Source organism: Mastigoproctus giganteus, chromosome 8, assembly GCF_048544385.1.
Source record: "Mastigoproctus giganteus isolate SK-2022 chromosome 8, ASM4854438v1, whole genome shotgun sequence".
NCBI classification, from domain to species: Eukaryota; Metazoa; Arthropoda; class Arachnida; order Uropygi; family Thelyphonidae; genus Mastigoproctus; species Mastigoproctus giganteus.
In genome coordinates, this window is record NC_143582.1 from 109,786,237 (window position 1) to 109,808,853 (window position 22,617).

The window sequence follows — 22,617 nt, forward strand, 5'->3', positions numbered from 1 at the left end:
ATTGTTAGATAACTTCGACTTTAATCTGCCGAGCACGATAAAAGGATGAAAGTTCGTGATCTTTCTAAATTATCACTAATTGAATCACATGAAAGGAGAGTTCTTCCCTCACTTGGTGCGCTATCCTGATTAGCTGTTCGGTGACGGCCTTCGGGTTGTCATTTCATAGCTGAACATGTTTAATGGGACGTTTAAGTAAAATTACGAACGCACGTGGAAGAAACGCCGCACAAACTTAGTTTGACATAGAAGGGGGAGCCGAATAATACAAGGGTAATTAAATTTCTGCACAGATTTTTCTGTAATTTAATGGTTGTGATTTTTCACATATAATTCAGTTCTGTCATTACTCTAAAATAGACAAGCTGGTGTTTTCTCGTTCTATGGCAGTGGTTTTCAACCGGGGTACCGCGGCACCTTAGGGCACCGCAACAACATTTCAGGGGTGCCACGTAATTTGGGTTTAAGTTACTTAAACTTATGTTTCTTTCATTATAAAAAGTTGTACAGTATCTTTAATTTTGTGGTGATGTTTACTTAGTATCTCTATAAAGAATAAAATTATATACTGTATATATATATATGCCTCCGTAGCCGAGTGGGCAGGAGAGGGAGTGCAGTAGCACACGCTCTTTAAGTTGACCGGGGTTCAAGCCCCTGACTGTTGAATACTGTCGATCTGCCAACCCGCACTGGACCAGCGTGGCCATTTCCCTCAACCTGAATTGTTGAGGAGGCTCCCATCCTGCAGTGGGTTGATAATGGCTGCACTTTACATATATATATATATATATATAATTTGTATTATGAAATGTAATTTTTACAATTATATTATTGTAATAAATATTATAACATATATATTTTTAATATTATATATATCTACACACACACACACAGAATCGGATCTAACAGGCAGAAAATTGAATAAGGGTGCCGCAAAATAAAATAAATTACTTAGGGGTGCCGTTATTAAAAAAAAAGGTTGAAAAACACTGTTCTATGGGTAGTGGAAAATGTCAAATTTCCTGTGACGAAAAGCTTTTTTTTTTTTTAGCCCGACAAAGGAAACCAAAAATTTTAGAGCTCAAAACTCGGTCAAATCAAATGCGTGTGCTACTACACTCAGTGCTCATTCCCTAGCTACGCAGGCCAATTGTGAACACAAAATCCATAACTGTGATCTAAAAGCTGATAGCAAAATGCAAATTTCTGTGAGAGAGCGAAAAGTGCTTCGTAAAATTGAGCCAGCATTCAAGACAATTCTGCTCTGGTAAAATTCATATTTTGGAGAAAATATGCTGTTGACCGCTGGGTTTTGCTTTCTTCGGCAGTCATAATTATTTAAGATTATCTACTATTTTGGCTCAGTGAAATCTTTCCAGCGAGGGGATTAAGGACAAGATACAGAAATGGCTCAATATAGATTAGACGGCAAGGAAGCATGCGTCAGCTGTGTGTTTTTGTGCTGCTAAATAAATTAAAATTTATTTTGTTTACTTTAAGTTACCTCACAGAATATCCGGAAACCCTCTCAAACCTCTGATCTTTAAAGGAAAAGTTTATGGAACGATTCGGCATTTTATTTGCGTGTGGTAAGTCAGTCAATTTTCCAATTCTTCGAACTCTACTGGCTACCCAATGGCATTATTTCTCTCGCAATACTAGGGTGATCATCAATTATCGGTTGATTCAACCACTGCTCATCTCAGTTGTCCTAGTTGTCCCTAATTATTGTACGAGTCCTTTCGCTTCAAAGGTGGTACTTGTGTATATGTCCGTTGTGACATTTTCTGTCAGAAACTTAGTAATTTGGAATCGCCTCTTTTCGATCTTCTCTGGCTTGAAATATCTCTACCCCCACGCTACCAAACTCTTTTATTGCTTATTTCGCTCTCCCAACTTCACTAATCACTTGGAACTTTTTGACTCCTCTCTTTGAAACTTGACTTTCTCCAGTCCAACTTTCCTAACAGTGAGGTAATTTTCCTTGGTGATTTTAATGTTCACAACTCCAGCTGATTTCCGTTCTCTAGTCACACGCACCCAGCTGGTCGAGATGCTAAGATATTTGCAATTACTAACGACCTCGCACAGATTGTTTATTTACCTACCAGAATAACAGACAATCCTAACCACATAGTCGATGTAACACTTTTGATCTTTTTTCACAACAGCCCTTCCAAGTACACAGTCGAGGTGTGCGGTCCTATAGACACCTCAGATCACAACTTGGTGATGATCTTCTCCAATGGAGCCTTTGTTGTTTGGAAATACAAGAATTCCAAAATGGATGATCTTCGAGATTTTTATTCTTCTTTTCCTTGGTTGGATTACTGTTTTAAATCATCTGATGTCAATGTTTGCTCAGATCGTGTCAATGAAATTCTTGTAGGGGAAATACTTTCTTCCACACTTCCTTAAAATCTCGTCCTTCAAACTATTGGTTTTCCAATAAATGTGCTAAGGCTGTTCAAGATACGGATGTTGCATATCGCAATTGGCTTGTATCCAAATCTTAATTTCCTTCCTACACAAAAGCTCGCAACAATTGTAAAAAAAAGCGGCAGTCCAAACTGGATTTTGAACAGGCTAAGATAAAGAACTTGCTTTTTGTCTCTTACGAAAATTATTGGCTACAATTTTTTCCCATCTATTCCCACCTCTGTCAAAACCGGATGGTGGAAACAGGTGGGAATACAGTGAACGGACAAGGATCCAAATCGGTTTCTCCAAATCTGAAGGTTCGCTAAGAAAGGAATGTATAGGACTAATTTTTCAAGAACCACATGTTTTTAAAGGAGCACTAAGAAGTTTTCCTTTTTGGGTGAAGAATCGCACAACATAGTGTGAATGTGATGGCTGCGATTGTGGTTCGTATGAACCACAATCATTTCTATGGCAGAGATCAACTCATTATGTACCACTCACGATTACGGCGTCTATATGGAGCTTATAGGTGATTTTGGGCAAGCATATTGTGTAAATCTCAATGTAGTGAGGAAATTACTGGATGCATAAACTTATATGGATAAGGCTTGTGATCAATTGAAACCCAAACAAACTGTTGATTGGACCGGATGCCAGTGCTTGATCCTCATTGTGGGGTAGTAATGAATTAAATGAAAAGGACCAGGAATTGGAAGAATATCTTTGAAAAGGATCTGGTTATTTTAAATCAGCCAGATCCTGATTTATTGTTCGACTACAGGAGAATCGCATATAGATATGACCTTGTGTCATATCTATATGCGATTCTATATTCAAGATCATATCTATAATCGTGTAATTCGATGAGGAATATGATATGACATGTAACTTGAAAATCTGAGATCTCTGGACTACCACTTTTCCCAGGTCGATTACACATGACTTATAATATGTGTGTGGTAATAATGTACGAATGGATTTAAATGGATATTCGTTAAAAACAGTAAGTTGGAAAAAGTTGAATGTAGACAGGAAAGCAGATATTCTTCAAAATATATTACAAAGAGACTTCCAGAGTTTCCATGAGAAGTAGTAAACATGTTTCATGTTTACAACGCCCTGTTCCATGGTGGAGCCCGGACTTGACTAAACTGAGAAAAGAATTACAGGAAGTGCCTTCTTGGTATAAAAGAAAGTACAGTGACATTGGAAGCAATATAATGGGCTAATAGTTAAAAGTAAAAACGAAGCATGGCATGATTTTTTTACAGAAGGAGGGGGCGCACACCCCACGGGTTTCTATGTATAAGATTGTCATGGATAAGACGAAAGTAGAGCAAGTATGACATATAGTAATTGATATTCAAGAAGACTACATTGGTTGGGATAACGCAATAGAAATGATCTTGGAAAATGTTTCCAGGAGATTTTAGAGAATTGGAGAATGATTATCATAAGAAAGTAAGGACAGAATGATGAATATATTGTGAGTGGGGGAGAGATTATGCATGATGAACTGGATGATGCAATCAAGGATGTGAAAATTAATAAAGCTCTAGGAATCGACATGATTGAAGTGAAAAGGTTTTTAGGATAAGACCGCGTTTTGAGGTCGTCCATTTTAACGAATTCTCGAAAGGAGGTCGATTCGGAAACGTGCTGAACATTTGTGAAATTTGCTGGTGAAACTGCAAATGATATTGGTTCATATAGGCTAACTGCAAAGAAAATTATATGAGCGATTAGTAATTAAAAGACTGAAAGAAGGGTACCAAGGCCAAGAATTGGTTTCTGAAATGCAATTTAGTTTATCGGGACAATCAGCAGAATGTAGGTAAATGCAGACAGTACTGTAGATGAAGCTAATTCTTATGTCAGCGTTCGATTCTTTATTGTAGCCTTTCGGGAATGGAGTTTGAAATCTCCTTGAGATGAATGTAAATGTACAGTGTGTGTGCGCACGCCTTTGAGAAACAAAAGACCGCATTTCGGAGACTCCTGGAGTTATATCAATGAGCGACTGTGATTATATAATATATCAATGAGGAATATATAATTGATTCATTCAATTGGAATGGACTTACCTAATACAGAGGTTGAAATTAATTATTTAAAAACTGCTGTGTCGAGTTACGAATGACTTCCGCCATAAAACATAGAAGTAAATTTTCTTTAAGTCTAATGGCGGAAATAATTGTGGCTTTTAAAGAAAATTATTTTCTTTAAACCCACAATAAATTTGGAAGTGGAAAAAAAATAAAGGTTCAGACCAACTCATTGTATTATGTCAAAATAATGAATATTGAAATGCATCCATGAAAGCTTAAAGCCATCCACCTATCATAATTCAACTTTCCAAAATGATCCTCCAACAAAGCTTTTGCCTTATTTGGCATCATCTGGGTGTTATTCGAAGTCTATGTAAGAGCGCTCAAGATTTTCAACAGCGAAATATTTCACAGTTGTTCATATCAGCATGACATAAACACATAAGGGTCCATAATAAGTAAATACGTCGATTGGACGGAATTATCTCAAGTAAGATAATTCTTCATTAGAGAAGAGGGAGGAGCAGATTAATTAAACCAGGCATTTCTGAAACCCCTCATGGCTGCCATGCCCAGCTTTTAATACTGAACTAATTCAAAGAAACTTCATTGAGGGATCTGGGGGAAGCCCCAGGTTTAATTTCATATAGATTGGCACCCACTTTCAGATTTATTAACCACATTTCTTATTAAGAAATACGAACAATTTAATAACAGAATCTAAATTCCATAGGCTAAAAAAGGAAGGGAGGGAGGTAGCATTTAAGCTACATGGATTTGAGCGCCTGATTCATTCCATATCGCACGCATTAAAACACGAGGAATGACGCTTCAAGTTTTATCCGCGGTATTTATAAGGCAGGTGAATAAATTGCCACTCCAAATATCATCACTCACAGTAGGAACGACAGAACAAGTTGAAATGTTGGGGGGTTTTTTTTTTTCGTAAAAAGTTATATTTAATCTTAAATTTTCAGGGTGAAATTCAGAATAGTTATGAAAACTTGCCTCTTGGGCAGAAATATTGCTTCCCAGTTATACGTATGCCTCTATCTTAATTCATAAGAATTTAATTTTTTTTTTAATTTTCCTGTAAAATATCGAACCCTTCTAAGAGTAGTAGTAAAACAGTCATTTATAACAAAGTATTTTTTTAAATAGATAAATTTATGACTATTTAAAACGTTTCAACTTAGATCGTTAGGATACAATATAGAATTTATTCTGTTTTGTCTGGCAGATTTCTCAGATAATTCACATTTCTGTATTCTTCAACATCTACTCCTCTTTAACAGCACTCAAATCAAGATCGTTTTAGAGATTTAAGACCTTACACACCCTCCCTCTTCATGTTCTTAGACTCCTAAATATCCTTCACCAGCATCCCGGTGAAAACGATGGATCTGAAACTGCGTTCTAAACTGCCCGTATTTTTCACTGCGCACTTTGCACTAAAAAGTTCTTGAAGCAGAGGAAGACTTTCATTTAATACAGAAATAATCCGGCACAAAATCAATCTTGACAATCCAGTATCAAAAGAAATAGAAGGAAAACATACTAACAATTCACAGCAACATGACTTCGATACAGAACATGGAGGTGGAGAAGGGGGGGGGGGTATTAAGAGGTACTGGGCGCTTACGGTTGACGATACTGGTCGATACGGCGTGAATTTTATTAGGCGGCTTTAGAGAAGGAAGACCGGGGCCATTTTCAGAGTCATTTATTATGACGATCACATAGTGCGCGGCACTAGGAATGACGCTTCAAGTTTTATCCGCGGCGTTTATAAGGCAGGTGAATAATTTGCCACTCCAAATATCATCACTCACAGTAGGAATGACAGAACAAGTTAGGGAAGGAAGTTTGCGGAGGGATGTGACAGGGCGGTTTAATCCTCTTAATAAAATTGTTATTCAATTTTATCTGATATTTTCACAATCGTTCTGTCGGCCATCATTTCAAATATACCAGTAATTGTAATTCAACATGCCAGAGTGAGAGAGAGAGAGAGAGAGATGCGTTGTTTTGATGAAGAATTAATTGTCAATCCAAAAATGCTCTCTCTCTCTCTCTCTCTCTCTCTCTCTCTCTCTCTCTCTCTCACACACACACAATAAATATACGGATACTTGAAATATCTCTCGTCCAATTAAAGATTTTCTTTGACAATCAAAAAGTTAACTAAAATTTTCGTCTAAGAGAAGAAATGTTTTCTAGCAGTTGTAAAGAGGTAATTGAACCATCGAATTTAACTGAATGATCTAGAGAAGTTTTCCACCTAATGAAGTCTTCTACTAATTTTATATATGAAAAAAAAAATAAAATAAAATAAAATAATCACTACTGTATTAATATTCAGTACATTCAAGATTGTCCTAAATATGCTAGTTTATGTGAATTTTGGTAACTGTCTAATTTTAATTCTATATTTTAATATACAGATGGAATTCGGCGATTAAATAAATCATTACTCCTAAACTGGAGTCATGTGGGACACTATTTTGACATACTGATACACTTTTGTTGCAGCCATGCGTTATTTTGCAGATGGATTTGCCAACAGATATATATTTTTTAATTAATTATGATTTTTTTTTGTATGTGGGAAGTTTAACTGACATTTAATGCAATTCTAGAACCAAGTAATATAGTGTAGTCTGCACTGTATTATGACGTTATAAATAACTAAACTTTATTCTGCGAAGAAATTACTACAAGACAAGAATACCATATCTTATGGGGATTGATATGAATTCTTCCATCACATCTCTACTCCCAAATAATGCTTTTTTTTTTTTTTTTGTACTAGTTATGGGTAGGTTTTCGTGTGATAAAGGTTGGCACAGATCCATGATGCTGATTCTTGTATTGTAAAAATTCTTTACAAAATCAAGTTTGGTTATGCTCTAACCAACGAAAAATACCATTTCAGACAAGACCCCAGCAGTATTTTTTTTTTTCACATACTGGTGCGGTTTCTGTCATCATATATGCAGACCTATCACGGATTAAAATTACTATTAAAATGCATATTCAAAAACTTAAAAAAATAAAGACAATATCCGTCTTTATTTCACCAGTAGTAACTGTCTAGTCTTATTGAATGCTGTTAAATCACATAGTATTGACCTCAGACGAAATGCATTTACTTTAAATTTAACTGTGTTAAAATTTATTTTACTTCAGGGCGGCCAGAATAGTTCACACAAGACAAGGTAACACCATAATGCATTATAAGTTTCTTTTATCACTTCGATGGTTTCAATCTGGCTGAAATCCATTTCCAGCTTATAGGAAGGAATGTCTCGTTTCCTTTTCTCATTTGAAATAAATCGGCGAGGACAACTTAGTTAACTTTAAATGTTTAACTCTTATTGTTTGCTAAATGAAACATTTTTCACATAGCTTATAGGGGTAGTCGTAAGTCACTTAATATTTTATTTCAATTATTTCAAAAGAAATGATTGAAATTATATTGAATAAACATCGAAAGGCCGCACACCTTTTCCTTCAAATAATCTCAAAATAAATAATAAATAATAATAATAAATAAAATAATAATAATAAAATAAACCCAGAGAGCTTGAAGGCCACTCAATTCATGGTGACTTATCCATTTGTCAGTAAGAAATTCTCTTACAGGAAAATAATATTGTGGCTCCGTCGTGTATAAAATAGAGCCATTCCTGTAGCTTGAGGCAACGTAGTTCTGTAATATTGCAAGATAGCTCTCTGCAGCGACAATGAATGGTCAAACCAGGCCTCCGGAACAGTTATTTCTCTCATGCCCTCAAACATCTACCCCCAGGGACATTTGATTGTTGATAGGTCTTATGGTGCATCACAGCAAAAGCTATAATGCGCCACCAGGGACATTTAACTTTCAGTTTGTATGTGTGGTTATGTACCCAAGTGAGCACAATTACAGAGATTACGCATGGCCATTCAGTTTGAAAGTTGTCTCACGAGTCCAAATGATTTCTTTGAAATTTCAGAATGCAAATTTCCCCATTTTCACTAATCTTTTGGATAATGTTAGATTCATTATCATTCAGGGCTTCGTATAATTTCTAAATATAAGCTTCTTATACAGAGTTTTAAAATTCCTATAGCTAGCAGAGGGTTGATAACTGCAGTGCTGAGTTTGAGAACTCTTCTATAGAGCTTAAACTCGCGACGCATTTTGTGTAATGCTAATAGGAGGTGATTTACCCCTTTCAGGAGTTCTAGAATACTCTTTTACCAGAAAAAAAAAAAAAAAACATTTTTGTTCGCAGTCTTCGAAAAACAAATTTTAGATCGGCCGTTTCCATTTGCATCGTCACAGGTGATTCTAAAATCTAAATGCAGTAAACAATTATATTCATTGTCGATATGGTTAATGATGCAGTGGTCGTGCTGGTGTATAAACAGATTAAAATAATAATAAATCCTCGACTGCTTTAAAACAGAGCAATTAGATTAATCAAAGACCCAGCCTTGCCTATTTACTCCCTTTCACGCAGACACTGTTTCTACCAAAAATAAATAAAATAAAAACATCAGACATTTTCATTGCCTTTTCTCATCGCAGGAGAGAGATACCTTTAACTTTATCAAAAAAAAAAAAAGTATATATATATATAAATAAAAAATATTCATTCCATCCATATACCTCCAAATTCACTGCAATGGCTTTTTTAATTATAGACTAAGGCGCATTTAGGGCTAGAGCCTCAACCTGCGAACAAATTTAGACTATGTATATAAAGTGCTTAGCATCATAATACACAGCCATTTCTGAATAAACAGAAAATTTTTAAGGTGGCATCGTTTTAGGTTATATCTCATATTGTGAATACCTTCACAACGAGTTGCCATGATATTGCACTACTTCGAATAACTTCGACTAAATACATCATACACCATCAGGCATCTCTCATATTGTGGAGTTATACTTCATAACTGTTTTTGCCATCATTGCATCACTTGGGTACCTACCCACTCACTGACGAAGGGCCAAATAGCCCTGAAACAGTGCTGTCTGGGTGGTGGTACCTATCTGAGATTTGATTTGATTTGATTTGGTTTTTTATGGCGCATTGGCAGCTAAGGCCATAATGCGCCAAGTCAAATTTTAAAACGCTACTAAACATTTTGGTAGCCAAAGCTACCACGTCAAGTAATAAATCATTGTCAAAAGATGTATAGTAAAAGTATAAAAAGTGTAAACCTTAGATTCTTTTATAAAAATTAATAGACTGTAAAAAGTTAAAAACGTCAGACATATTGTCTCTGTCACCTATAATGTGACTGAGTGTAAATGGCTCAGTCACATTAGTAAAAACGGTAAAATACAAACGTCGCGCTTCTATAAAATCAGGACATTCTATTAAAATATGACTAACGGTTAAAATAACATTACATATCTCGCACATAGGTGGGTCATCCGCCCTCAGCAAGTAGGAATGGGTTAGATGACTATGGCCTATGCGGAGCCGAGCAAGAACAACTTCCTCTCTTCGGACCCTGCGTAGACTGGACTGCCATTGCGCAATTACAGGCTTAATGCGATGTAATTTATTCGTGGCCTGTCCGTGCCAAGAATCTTGCCATTGGGAGAGTAATTTAGAACGTATTATTCGCCTGTAGTCTGTATAGGGGACTGACAGGCAATGATTATCCAGGGAAATGGCTGATTTAGCAGCGGCATCAGCCGATTCATTTCCCCGGATCCCAATGTGGCTTGGGATCCAGCAAAAGCGAATATCATATTCCAATTCTATGAGAGAAAAAAGAATCTGCCGGATCCTGGACAGGATCGGATGAGGATTAAAACTCACCGATACCAGAGCCTGTAACGCGCTTGATGAATCGCAATAAATCATATACCTCTGGTAGTCGCAATTTTTAATGTGATCTAGGGCTGTTTGTATTGCATGCAACTCTGCAGTATAAATGCTAGTTTCTTGTGGGATCTTATAGGATATTGTTTTGTGAGGGAACACAACAGCAGATCCCACATGACATTCTAACTTTGAGCCATCTGTATAGATTGGCAGAAAGTCAGAATACTGCTGTCGATGTACTGCAAAGAGTTGCTGGTAGACAGATGGCGGTGTAGTAGCCTTCTCCCAGATCTTAAGGGAGAAGTCGCAAGTTGGAAAATGAGCATGCCAGGGTGGAAAGAATTGCCTTGGTGACTGGGCAACATTGTCTACCGTCAAGTTCAGCTCATTCAGCAGCCCTTGAATGCGAATACCAAAAGGTTTGTTGGCAGTCCGACGGGTGTTGTAGAGATTTTCCCAACGCGGCTCAAACACGGATGGCCACGTGGGATGATCGGGCAGGGATTTTAATTTGAATGCATACTGTAAGGACAACTGCTTACGTCGAAGAGACAGAGATGGTTCATTTGCTTCGACGTAAAGGCTTTGGACAGGAGATGTGCGAAATGCTCCAGTGGCTGTCCGGATGGCTTGATGGTGGATTGGATCTAACCACCGAAGTGCACTATCTCTAGCAGAACCATAAACCTGAGACCCATAGTCGAGTTTGGAACGGACAAGTGCTCGGTAAAGGCGAAGAAGGGTAGAACGATCTGCGCCCCATGAAGTTGATGAAAGGGCACGAAGGATGTTAAGCCCTTTGACACATCTTGTCCTCAGCTGACGAATGTGTTGTAAAAATGTCAGCTTTTTGTCGAAAATAAGTCCAAGGAATTTGAATTCTGCTACAACTGGGATGTTATTTTGCCCAAGCCTTAATTCTGGGTCAGGATGAAGGTTACGTTTGCGACAGTAGTGTACACAAACGGTCTTCTGTGGTGAAAATCTGAACCCATTAGCCAAAGACCAAGCTGTGAGACGATCAATGGTTTTCTGCAGTTGCCTTTCAATGACCCTCATATTGCATGAATTGCAAAATATGGCAAAGTCGTCTACATAGAGGGCATTGTTTACAGTGGGTGGAAGTTGTTCTGTGATAGAGTTTATTTTGATTGCGAAAAGCGTAACACTTAGAACGGATCCTTGTGGGACTCCCTCTTCCTGAGAGAAAACTCGAGAGAGGGTGGATCCTAAACGGACTTGAAACTGGCGATTCGAAAGAAAGTTTTTAATAAAAACAGGAAGGTTACCTCTAAGACCAAAGTTATAGAGGTCTTTTAAAATTCCAAATCGCCAGGCTGTGTCGTACGCTTTTTCAATATCAAAGAAAACTGCTACCAAATGCTCGGATTTAATAAAAGCGTCAAGAATGGACGTTTCCAATCGGATTAAATGATCCAGAGTGGATCGATTTCTTCGGAAGCCGCACTGTGTCCTGGAAAGCAGACCATTTGTTTCTAAATACCATACAAGGCGTGCATTAACCATTCTTTCCAGGACTTTGCACAAACAGCTTGTCAGAGCAATAGGACGATAATTACTTGGATTTCTAGGATCCTTTCCTGGTTTTGGGAAGGCAAGGACGATTGCTTTCCGCCAGGAGTCCGGAAATTGTTTATTAAGAAAAATTCTGTTAAACAGAATTAAAAGGTGATCCTTACATTGTGGTGTGAGGTGTTTTACCATTTCGTAGTGGATGTCATCGGGCCCCACAGCACTTGCGTGCGTGAGAAAGAGTGCAGCATTTAACTCCTCCTGTGAAAAGGGCTTGTTATACGATTCAAGCCCTTTTGAATAGAAGTTCAGGGGGTTTTTCTCATTTTTCTCTTTCAGGGCCAAAAACTCTGCGGGAAAAGATGTTATTGCAGATATTTTTGCAAATGTTTCCCCTAGAGTATTTGCTACTGCAGTTCGATCTGCAATTGGACATCCGTTATGCTCGAGGATCACAGAAGGGCATGGTGGATATTTTCCCTTCATTTTCCGGATCTTATCCCAGACTACTTTTGAGCTAGCAGCCTGAGTTATGGAAGATGTAAAACGAATCCAAGATTTCCTTTGGCTCTGACGTCGTACATAACGTGCTTTTGCACGTGCACGTTTGAAGGATATTAAATTTTCAGTGGTGGGATATCGGCGGAATATCCCCCACGCTTTGTTTTGCGCTTTTTTTGCTGCCGTGCATTCTGAATTCCACCAAGGTTTGGGGAATAGTGGGAACCGGCTGGATGATTTTGGGATTGCAATTGCAGCTGCTTGGACAATCGTTTCTGTGACATACATGACTGCTTCATTGATTGGCTCCTGACTGACTGTAGTGATGTCAAAGTTTGCCAGATATTGAAAGGCATTCCAGTCAGCCTGATCGATCTTCCACCGCGGTAAACTAAATGGCAGACAGGGTCTACCATTAGTTAGGGTTGTTATCACGGGGAAGTGATCGCTTCCATATGGATTTTCTTCTACCTCCCAAGTAAGTGAAGGAAGGAGAGAAGGGGAGCAGATAGAAAGATCAATGGCAGAGAATGTACGGGTAGGCATGTGGAAGAAGGTGTTTGTTCCCACATTTAGGAGGGAGAGATCATTGTCAGTGAGCATATGCTCTATGACTCGTCCCCTTCCATTGATGTCAGCACTACCCCACAGAGTGTTATGTCCATTGAAATCCCCAAGAATTAAACAAGGGGAGGGCAATTGCATGATAAGATCATCAAGGTCTTTCTGGGGGATGTCAATCCCAGGTGGCAAATAAACAGAGCAGACAGTTAATAAGAACCCCACTGTAAGGCGAATTGCTACAGCTTCAATGTTAGTTGTAAGCTGCAAAGCCTGAAATGGGATCTGGTTGCCGACGAGGATTGCGACTCCTCCGTGGGCAGACCCATCCACAATTCTATCCTTACGAATGATGGTAATGTTATACATGGTGGGGTCATCATTTGCCTTTAAATAAGTCTCCTGTACGCAAAAGCAAACTGGTTTGTGCTTTTGCAGGAGTGCCTTGATGTCGTCAGTATTTTGCCGGAATCCACGACAATTCCACTGTAGGAATTTAGCCATTATTTGGACTTGGTGGGTCCATCAGGCGGCTTCCGAGGTGCTGAGGGCTTAATTTTGTCAGTCTTGGATTTATCTTTCCTGGGGAAGTATGGACGCTGTCCTGTGTCCATTTCTTCCTCAGCAAAGAGTTCCAAAACTGACTCATCATGTACCTCCTTCTGCTCGACATCCATGTTTTCCTGGGTACTAGGTGTTACTTCCCCTTTCTTATTCTTTTCTTTTGCTTTTGTAACTTGTGGAGCATTAGGAGGTATCGATATAGGAGTGGCAGCTGATTGGTCCTTTTGTGCAGGTTTTTGGGAGCTTAAAAGATAACGTGCAATGGGAGTAAACGATTCTTTTGGAGGGACAGACATGTCCGTCTGAGTCCCAATCGAACATCTCCCTGCTACCTTCTGGGCGTAGGTAGGTTTTTTGATGTTAAGAGGTTTCACTGCTTTTCTTGCCTCCTGGTACGATATGTTTAGCTCTGCCTTCAGCCGTTGAATTTCTTTTTCTTCTTTCCACCTCTGGCATGCCCTTGAATAGGCCGGATGTTCTCCCTCACAGTTAATGCAGGTGGGTTTAGTGGCTGAACATGCTGTTGTTTCGTGGTCCTTTGCACCGCACCGGGCGCATGCAAGGACTCCACGGCAGGCCATTTGAGAATGTCCATACTTCTGACATTTAAAACACCGTAAAGGGTTCGGAATGTATGGACGTACTGGACAGTTGATGTATCCAGCTTTAATCTCATCAGGAGGTTTGGGAGAGTTAAAAGTCAGGATAACACTCCTGGTTTTAACAATTTTCCCATCCCTTCGCGCAGTGATTCTCTTGACGGCAGTAACTCCCTGTGGTTGTAATTCGGAGCAGATTTCCTCCTCGGTGACGTCGAGAAGGTCCCACTCCGAAATGACACCTCTCGATGAATTTAGTGTTCTGTGTGGTGTCACTGTTATGGGTATACCTCCGATTGATGTTACTCGGAGTAGATGTTCAGACTGCCCGTCATTTTTTGTTTCAATCAAGAGGTCCCCAGAACGGAGCCTCTTAACTGACTTGGGTGTACCTGCTAACCCATCCAACCCTTTTTGTATAAAAAAGGGCGACATTTTACCAATCGGTGTTTCATTGGTGGAATGCATTATTAAGAACCTTGGGACAGGCCCTGATGGTAGTTCGGTTCGCTGCCTCTTTGTAGCAATAATGCTATCTGCCTCTCCGTCGTTATTTTCAGATAGGGACCGGGTTGGGGCCCCTGAAGGAATACGTTTATCAGGATTCATATAGTTTTTTTAATTGTTCAGTGCCCGGGCTCCCCACCCACCACGGAGCCCAAAGGGACGCCCACTACCCGGCATGCAATAAATGCGCTCGGGAGTGGGACGCCAGGGCTACCCAGACACTATACCCGCACCGCCGCCAGCCTGAATCCTGTCCCTCGGACCATGAGGGTAGGGGCGTGGCATTGACACGGTTGACCCTCGCAGGCGAACCTACTAGCCGATTGATCCTAGCCGGGCCTTCCAGGACCACCCGTCTTGTCGAAGCAGGGGCCAAAGTGGTGTATTGAAGCTGGGCCCCTCAACCACCAGGATCCCCCTTTCCGAATTTCCACGGGTCGCAGCGCACGGCAAACACGCCGGATTCCATTGATGTAAGCCCGGAACCTAGGCTGTGGGCGTTGGATCCCAGTGATGCTAGTCTGGAAGTCCAGCAGCGTCACTGGGAGGTCCCCTCACCACGTACAGGTGCCCACGTCGAGGGGACCTATCTGAGAATAAGTAACACTAGTCTTCTCCTTAGGTGAAGCGTTACTTATTCGAAGTAGTGCAATATCATGGCAACTCGTTGTGAAGGCATTCACAATATGAGATATAACCTAAAACGATGCCACCTTAAAAATTTTCTGTTTATTCAGAAATGGCTGTGTATTATGATGCTAAGCACTTTATATACATAGTTTTTTAATTATATTAATTCATTTCCTCTACTTCCATTTTCTTCGAACAAATTTGCATATTTTGCCTGGAAATGTAAACTTTAATTATTATTACTTATTTTCGTTGTAAATGGAATAAGAAAATTATCTAAAAAAGAGAGCACATTCTAGTTATGGGTTAGTTTGATATCAGAAGATAAAAATTCAGGTTTATTAGTCCCATAGCTCTTCTAGCCAATAGAACAGAAAGTAACAAGAATGCAAAGTATTTCTGTGAAAGAATCACTACTCCTTTTTTGAAAATAGGATCTGTTACTAACAAGGTAAGTATACAAAGTTATTACTTCGCTGTGAAATCAAATTGCAAACACAGATTCCATCTGCATTTTATTCAACACACTGCAAATATACTTGTGCCTTCTGTCACTTCCTGTCACGCGATTCCAATATGTTATAACTTCAACGCTTACTCTCTCTTATCAAATTCCCCTTAGTCTTCACTTATTCATCATATCCACAGCTACACCATATGTCGCCTCTATAACTCAGCCATTACTGAACTTCCCGTTGCTTGCCCGTATCAAAATGCACTCTGAACTGACAGCTATCAAAGCTTGAAACAAAAATCCTTTACACGATATTAAAATATTTGCAAATAAAAGAAATACAGTACTATTCGTTTTGTGCGCACGTAAACTCGAGGCGTTATGGAACAGGTTTGCTCAAAAAATGGTTTAAGAAACTAAGAATCACTCTGTAACAACATTGTCTTGTACGGAGAATTTTACACAATCTAATGATTTTGAATATTAAAGTAAAATCTGAAAAGCTGAATTTTATTTTTTACTATTTTTTTTTTTTACTTAAGTATAACGCTTTAGACATTTGTATAATACTGAATTTGCGATGCAGAAAACCGCCGTAGCCGAGTGGTCAAGCAATATGGTGCATAACTAGACGTGCCTTGAATACCGGTGTTCAATCCCGTGACTGCTAAATACGGTGCTGTTTCTGGTATTATTTCTATCTTGTGAACTCCTCTGACAGTGTGGTCGTCCAAGAGTATAGACAGAATTTATTTATTTATTATTTACTCCGGGCTTCACATAAATAGAGTTAATATTGAATATCTGAAACATTTGGCAGATTTGCAGCTAGACTTTATGCCGCCACAAGCGAAATATTTTTTTGCTCCCCATAGAGCAAAAAAGAAAAGAAAAAAAAAATCAGAACTGACTTTTGGTAGGACGCAGTAATAAGTCTTAGCTTGGATAGAATTTTTATTTCGACAGTGCAATTACAGTTACAGTGGTAATCAATTGACAATATTATACAAATAAAAAAAAAAAAGTGCACCATATCAAAGCTAACTGAAATTATGTTTTTGGTCTCACGTGTATATAAAAAAAAAAAAAAAACTAGTACGCCCTTTTCAATTTTGCGCCCCAGGAACCAACCGCTTGCCTGCCTATACGTAAAAATAAGTTAGTTCCAAATGATATTTGGAACTAACTTATTTTTTTTTCTAAACCTTAAATATTTTACTCATCTGAGTTTAAAACATTACGTTTTTCCTTAACCCAGCGGCGTTTTCAAAGTCATTCACAACTACCGTTACTCGTGATGACAGCAGCAATTTCTGTTTTGACAAATGCACGCGTCTCGCTCCAACTTAGTTCCGAAGGCAGCGAAAAGAATGAAACAGCGAAATAAAGTGGAATGAAATAAATTAAATGAGGAAAGGAACAAATAATTCTGTTTTCTGTGATGTGGTGGATAACATCTCTTAAAAAGAGTTCGTAATGGTTATTCTTTATAAGAAAATATTATATTGAACAGGTAAAAAAAAAACAAACAGTAAAAACGAGATAAAAAAAAAAAAAACATCTTCAAGGTGAGAACGGTCGGTGGTGTTATATGATCGTCCATCTGTTCAGCGTCAAGGCACAAGTTAGATCTCAAAACGTAAATAAGCCCTGCTTTGCTTGTCTGTTTGAAGGGGTTGAGAAAAAAAAAAAAAAAAAAAAAACTTGAAAGCCCAGCACCTCCGTTTCGAGTTTCGTTTGATTAAAATCATTAAATGAAGCTACAGCGTCGGAAACAAATCTAATCAATCACATTGGTCCATTAAGGCGAAAGGCCTCAGAAATATATCAGATATATAATGGATTAAATTTAAAAAAAAAACCTCATGACATCCTGAGGCAAACGTCGAAAATGTGGCTGAAGTCATGTGACTTAACGGTCTAGTTAAGTTTTGTAGACAAGATTTAACTGATAATGATTTAACTATTAGTAAACTTTCTGGACATTTTATAGAGACCTTAACCTAATAGTGTGTTGGCCCACATCACTGCTCCGACATACCTTGGCATGGAGTCAAGATGTTGAAAAATTGGCCCAAAGAATATCGGACCACTCATGTAGCAAAATTGTCCTCAATTCCAAAAGTGAGGTGGGCAGAGGATTATGCTAACGAACATGCCATTCCAGTTCACTACGCAGAAACTCAATGGAATTGAGATCCACATATTGCGCCAGCTATAGGTCAGATACAGTGTATGTTTCTGAAACACTCTTTCACACATTTGGCGTGGTGGGGAAGGGTTGTACTGTCATTTGAAAAAAACACCTGTCCGTAGGGGTAAACTCACATTTCCGGCCGTGCCTTAACCCGCAACAATGTTGAGATATATTCGCAGTTCCTTTCATTCGGATAGGCAGACCAAGCGTATGACGAGAAAACATGCCTCCAGACCATTACACCTCCGCCAGCAAGGCTTTCAGTGGTTCTTGTAATTTCTTTTACTTGTGCACGATACGGATACTGATGGCTTGTAACATTCCCTCATTAAATGCAAAAGGTTAATTGTTCCGTTGTTGGGAGACTATTACACTTGATAATCCACTCGGGATTCAGCCCCACGTCCCATTACCTATTTTAGCTGCAGTTCATGGATAGTTTCCCAAACTTTCACGACTCGAATGATACTAGTCTAAATATTCGACAAGTGGGTCTTGGTCTTCTCTAGTGCAGCACCTGCTAAGCGCGCACTGACAAATATATTCATATCTTTGGAATTCCGTGAGATCTCTCGTCTGAATCATTCATAACAAAGATTTTTCAACTGAAAGGTATTGCAATCTTGCCTACTAAAGCTAACTAAACCATTAAGTGGCATGTACTTTGGCCATGTCTTCTTAGCGTTTTGCCTAGAGCGATTTCGAAATCAATCAAACTTTCTCGTATCCTTTACGTACAGTATTCCAAATATGTTCTAAAGTGGATTAAACAATTTAAAGTTCTATTGAACGGCTCGATCTATTTTTGAGGTTGCTCAAAACACTAGATCATATAAGCTCAATTGTCAGGGGGAAACGGGAAATATATTGTGCAAAATGTATATTGGGGCAAAAGTTGATAACGTTGTAGGTCAGCTATCTTTTAAGGGTACAAAAGGTGATATCATTGACATTACTGACATTAAGTGTAGGAGATTCCGGATTTACTAAGCAAGTACAGTTAGGGTTAAAGTAGCGATTTAGTGTTAAATTTGAAAGTGTCTGCAATCCTACCCGGACACGATAGGAGGAAGTATATGAATAGAGCCTTGTCAATTAATTCGGCCCTGGAGAAATTGTGCAGAGCTCATGGGGTTGAATTTTTCTCTGCGTGGTCTGTGCTTGTTAACAGGAGAGATTGCTTCTACAAGGATGGGGGATACGCTTAAATAGAAAGGGTACAAGAATATTTGCTGATGCCATCGAGGCAATGTTAGGTGGGTCGGAAAACTGCTAGCTTGGGGGGGGGGGGGTTCATAGACTAATAGATTAATAGGCAGAGGTGGAAATGATCCTTGCACTGCTTCTATTGAAATGCAATTGAGCAGCAGCCTGGAAAGCCAGTTTCTGGGAATTTCAGGAACTGCTGGGAATCATGAAACAAGTAAATACATGGCTGTGTTAGAGTAACTAAGAATAAGAACAGGTGCATGTACACCCGAATTCTAGGAGTACAGTGGATGATTTTGAAGTGCTGGTTAAGACATCCAAGGCGGACATTGTTGGGATATCAGACGTGGTGCCATTCAGATATAAAGGATGCAGAATTGGAATATGGGGAGTACAATGGGTACAGAAAAGATACTCAGGATATATGAAGGGAGGAGGGGTTATGCTTTTACTTAAGAAACACAAAATCTAAGGAAGTGCATCCAGTTAACATAGATGGACAGTGCAATGTTGATTCAGTTTGGTGTGACATAAGCACTGGGAAAGCAAAAATAAGGGTAGGAGTTTGTTATAGGCCTAATGACTCTGATGAATACAACGAACAGTTATACAGAGAAATAGAGTGGGCCAGTAAATCTGAGTGTCATAACTGGAGATTAACTTCCCAGATATTGACTGGAACTTGTGGGTTGGTCACTCGCACACTAGCAAGGCTTTGGGGGATTTATTAGATTGTTTTTTTACAGCGGCATGTTAAAGAGGGAGTAACACCCTTGATCTGATTATCAGCAGTGATTATTCATGCATTAAGAATTTAAAGATAAAGGAACCACTAGGTGGCAGTGATCACGATGTACTGATGTGGGATTTACTTAAAGATGTAACTACCATCAGGGGTAAAGGGAAGGGGTGTTGCTTTCGCAAAGGCGACTACAGTGGTCTCAGATTAAAATTAAATTAAATTTTCTGTTTATACTCCGGGACGACCAAACGGTCAGAGGAGTTCACAAGATAGACAGAATACAAGAAACAGCACCGTATTCAGAGTCACGGGCTTGAACCCCGGTCATTCAAGGAACGTGTACTTATGCACCCGCGCGCCTGACCACTAGGCTACGGCGGCCTTTTTTAGGTTCTGTGTAGTGGGACCAACTGATGATATTACCAACAGCAAATTCTAAATGGGAAGCATTCAAGGAAGTAATTTTGGAATCTACTAGGCTTTTTGTTCCAACTAAGAAATACTGCTCTAGGTTCAGGCCCAAATGGATTTCAGATGAACTAATGGGACTCGTGGCAGAGAATAAAAATGCAAGGGATGCACATAAATCGTCAGGCGACACAGAAGCCTATGGTAGATACAAGCTAGTCTGTAATTAAGTCACAAACGAGGTTAGGCAAGCAAAGGCAGATTATGAAAAATCTTTGACAAATGATGCAAAGAAAAACTGCAAATACTTCTTTACTTATATAAACTAAATGGAAGGATTGGTCCACTTGATATCAATGGTTTGACTGTAGATGATCATTCTCAGATAGCTATCGAACTAAATGAGTATTCTGCATCTACATTTACACATGAGGAGTTATTAAAGGAGGAGAGGGCCAGATGGTTATCAATCTCTAACAGGGAGTGAAATGATTTTGTAATAACTGAGAGCAAAGTGAAGGAGATATTATTGAAGTTAAACATAAGGCACCTGGGGTGGATGGAATCTATCCAGTTATATTAAAGTAGGCAGCAAAGGAAGTAATCAAATCCTTAGCCATAATTATGAGAGCATCCTTGGACTCGGTGGAGTTCACACTAACTGGAGATGTGCAAATGTATCTCCAATTCACAAAGGGGGATCAAAGGGTGACACGAGTAATTATAGACCTGTTAGTTTCACTTCTATTCCATGAAAAATAATGGAGTCCCTGATTAAAGAGACATTGCAGGATCATCTAAACAAGACAGCAGTAATAATTCAGATAGCAAGGGTTTGTCAAGGGGAAGTCTCGTCTGACCAATTTGATTGGATACTATGATGTGGTCTCAAAGGAACTGGATGCAAAAAATAATTTTGATATCATATACTTGGATTTCAGGAAAGCTTTTGATACTGTTGCACATGGAAGACTACTGTACAAATTGGAGCAGTATGGCATTAAGGACAAGTTGCTACAATAGATAAAAGCATAATTGAGTGGAGAAGACAGAGTGGTAATCAGTGGGTACTGCTCTACGTGGACTCCCTCAAAGTTCGGTGTTGGGCCCATTATTGTGTTTTATATTTATCAATGATATTGATGAAGGCATATCAATCTTAATGTCAAAGTTTGCAGATGATACAAAGGGTGGCAGGGTTGTTAATAACAGTAATGATAGTATGCTGCTGCAACAGGCTCTGGAAAATCTGGGTAGATGGGCTGAGAAGTGGCACGTGAAGTTTAACATTGACAAATGCAAAGTACTGCACATGGGTAGCAGTAACCCCACAAAAATGTACCAACTATGTGGTGTTACACTCATGATAGTGGACAATGAAAGAGACCTGGGAGTAATTGTACAGTCAGATATGAAGTTTTCTGAGCAATGCAGAGAGGCTGCCAGAGTAGATCATGGGGTATAATGATATACAGGAATTTTGCGAGCAGGGATAAGGAGGGCGATTATCCCCTTATCAGGCAATGGTCAGGCCACATCTTGAGTACTGCGTACAGGTCTGGAAGCCTCATTTTAGGAAGGATGTAGAGTTGCCAAATCGAGTACGAAGGACAACAAGACTTGAAGAGAACAAAGGGGTGCTCTTATGAAGAAAGGCTTAGGTGCTGCAAATTGCAACTTCTGGAGACTATGCACCTGCGAGTCGATCTGATTGAGGTGTATACGGCATTCAATGATGATAGGATTCCTCCTCTTGCTCAGATTGCAAACCTGATTATCAACTTCCACAACAAACTTCCATCTGTTGTTGTGGAAGTTGATAGCTTAAAAAAATTCAAGGCAGGATTAGATAAACATTGGGAATGAATGGATCGGTGAAATGGTGGTTTTTTTTTTTTTTTTTTTTTTTTTGCTGATGCTGTATAAGCTTGCTTTCCTGCATCATGTGCTACTACTAATGCTAATTTCTTTGTTCTTGTTAGTGATCTACCTGGTTGTTGTTTATCACTTATGGTCTCGAAATGTTAATATCACTGGATTGTGTTCATAAGATGCAATGTTAACACGAGGTTCCAGACGGTACGTTCCTTGAAATGCAATGATGGTGACCATGTTATTGAAAATTGTTAAACAATAACAATGTTATTGAATTCTTTGCGTGTTAATCATCGATATTTTAATTCTGTCTTCAATCTGGAAGGTTAATGTTTTACATTAATATATAAAAAAAAGTTATATGAAATCTTTATGAGGACTCTGTATGGCAATTTATTATTTTTGCAGCATTTTTGGAAAGTGACAGTCCGTTGTTTACGCTTATTTTTCATAGAAATAAGTGACTCATGCTGCAGATCTGATGGATCAACAAGAGCGCCTGCAGCTGCTCTAATCGAAAACCATGTTCAG

General features: G+C 38.9%; 1 protein-coding gene across 1 annotated transcript in view; it reads left to right on the plus strand.

Annotated features, from left to right (window-relative positions):
• LOC150081766 (uncharacterized) overlaps nucleotides 1-22,617 on the plus strand; it is a 171,810-nt gene that overhangs the window by 47,309 nt on the left and 101,884 nt on the right. The gene's annotated exons all lie outside the window — the stretch shown is intronic.